Below are 2,500 nucleotides of genomic sequence, written 5' to 3'. Positions count from 1 at the left end.
CATTTCTTGGTATTTTGAGCTGAAATTTTGCACAGAGGTTGGCAAAAATCCAATCCACCTTCATTAATTTTCCCAGAATTTTCGAGGTCGGGAAGTATTTGTTTTAATTTTCCTACCATTAGAAATCGAGTAAATCCGCAAAACTAGGAACCGGCCCGGTATGACCCCAAATTCAGTGGGCAGCCTCATAAAAATATGCTGATTTTACTGGATTGGTTTCATGTGGAAAGCACGACGTTTTCTTGTAGGAATGCGGGAACCCCGGCAGCTCGCCTGCCGCGGCCAGCGACGTCGGGGACGCTGGCCTGCGCGTCGAGCCCGCGAGGGCTGTCTCCGCGGCAGGCCCCCCCTGAACGGGGCACGACAGGCCACCGCGCTGGCTCGTCCAGCGTCGACAGTCCCTCGTCCAGGTTTTCAGATCGCGCCCAAGTCGAACCCATGACCTGCTCAAGCCATCGTGCGCTGCCGAATTCGCATCTGCGTGTAGGCTGCCATTCCACGCGGCAGCCCCTGTTTTCGTCAGCGTGCCCCCTGACGAATTTTCCTGCCTGGCCCAGTCCAGCGTCCAGCCCCTGTTCGTCGAAAAATCTGCGCTGCCGATTTTCCACGCGGCAGCCCCTCTTTTCGTCAGCGTGCCCCCCTGACGAATTTTCCTGCCTGGCCCGGCCGGTCCCAGCATCCAGCCCCTGTTCGTCGAAAATCTGCGCTGCCGATTTTCCACGCGGCAGCCCCTGTTTTCCTCAGCGTGCCCCCCTGACGAATGTTCGTCGAAAAATCTGCGCTGCCGATTTTCCACGCGGCAGCCCCTGTTTTCCTCAGCGTGCCCCCCTGACGAATGTTCGTCGAAAAATCTGCGCTGCCGATTTTCCACGCGGCAGCCCCTCTTTTCGTCAGCGTGCCCCCCTGACGAATTTTCCTGCCTGGCCCGGCCGGTCCAGCCCCTGTTCGTCGAAAAATCTGCGCTGCCGATTTTCCACTCCGCAGCCCCTGTTTTCGTCAGCGTGGCCCCCTGACGAATTTTCCTGCCTGGCCCGGCCAGTCCAGCGCCCAGCCCCTGTTCGTCGAAAAATCTGCGCTGCCGATTTTCCCCGACGAACCTGCAGCTGCACAAATCCGCGCTGCCACTGCCCCATTGTCTGGACCAACAGTCTTTTCCATCAAGCCCTGGACTATAAATCGTCCAGACTCATCGCCAGCACCCGCTGCCGATTCTGCCGACTTTGCCGATTTCGTCGGCGCTGCCGATTCCAACACTGCACCCACCGTGTCTAAACCAGCGCTGTTTCGTCAGCGTGTCCCCTTGACGAATTTCCCTGCCTGGCCTGGACAGTCCATCTTCCAGCCCATGTTCATCGAAAAATCTGCGCTGCCGATTTCCCCGACGAACCTGCAGCTGCACAAATCTGCGCTGCCGATTTCCCCCCCTGTCGGCATGGCTGCCGCTGCCCCGATGTCCAGACCAACAGTCTTTTTTGTCGACTTTGCCGATTTTGTCCGCGCTGCCGATTCCAACACTACCCCCTGCATCCAAACCAGCATTGTTTCGTCAGCTCTTCCCCTGACGATTTTAGCCCTGTAACAAACAGTAGGCCTCCAATCCCGCCAACGGGAGCCAAGTTGATAGGGAAGAGAATTGAATGACGCGCCTGGTCCTCGCACCCCGCCACCCGAGGGGCCTTTTTCCCGGCAGCCTCTGAAAAACTCTAGCTTTCACGGTCCTCGCCGCCCCTCACCACCATGGCAGGCCTCTAATCCCACCCATCAGCAGTTGTAGCCGATAGGGCAGTGATTTGAATGACGCGTCGCGGGCCGCCGGGTCATCTCACCCGGCCATTAATTGGAGCGTTTTTGGCTGGCCGAGGATGGGGGGATGGATCTCTTCTTCCGAAAAAGCAAACAGTACATCGGGAGTTATGTTGACGGGGCATGGAATTGAATGACCCGTCGCGGGCCGCCGGGTCATCTCACCCGGCCATCCCGGGGAGCGTTTTTCCCGGCAGCATCGGGGAAACTCTTGCTTTCACTGCCCGCTGCCCAAGTCCCCACTCGCATCGGCCCCCCGCGCCAACAAGCCAACGCTGCCGAATCGGCAGACACTGCTGCCGAATCTGCCGACACTGCCCCGCGGGCTGCCACTGCCCCAGTGTCTAAACCAGCGGTCTTTCTCATCGAGCCTTGGACTATCCAGTCCGTCCTGACTCATCGCCAGCACCTGCTGCCGATTCTGCCGACTTTGCCGATTTTCTCGGCGCTGCCGATTCCAACACTGCGCCCACCGTGTCTGAACCAGCGCTGTTTCGTCAGCGTGTCCCCTCGACGAATTTTCCTGCCTGGCCTGGACAGTCCACCGTCCAGCCCGTGTTCGTCGAAAAATCTGCGCTGCCGATTCTGCCGACTTTGCCGATTTCGTCGGCGCTGCCGATTCCAACACTGCGCCCACCGTGCCTGAACCAGCGCTGTTTCGTCAGCGTGTCCCCTCGACAAATTTTCCTGCCTGGCC

The sequence above is a fragment of the Populus nigra genome, chromosome 2, assembly GCF_951802175.1.
Source record: "Populus nigra chromosome 2, ddPopNigr1.1, whole genome shotgun sequence".
In the NCBI taxonomy this organism is placed as follows: Eukaryota; Viridiplantae; Streptophyta; class Magnoliopsida; order Malpighiales; family Salicaceae; genus Populus; species Populus nigra.
Note: the sequence above shows the minus strand (reverse complement) of the source record.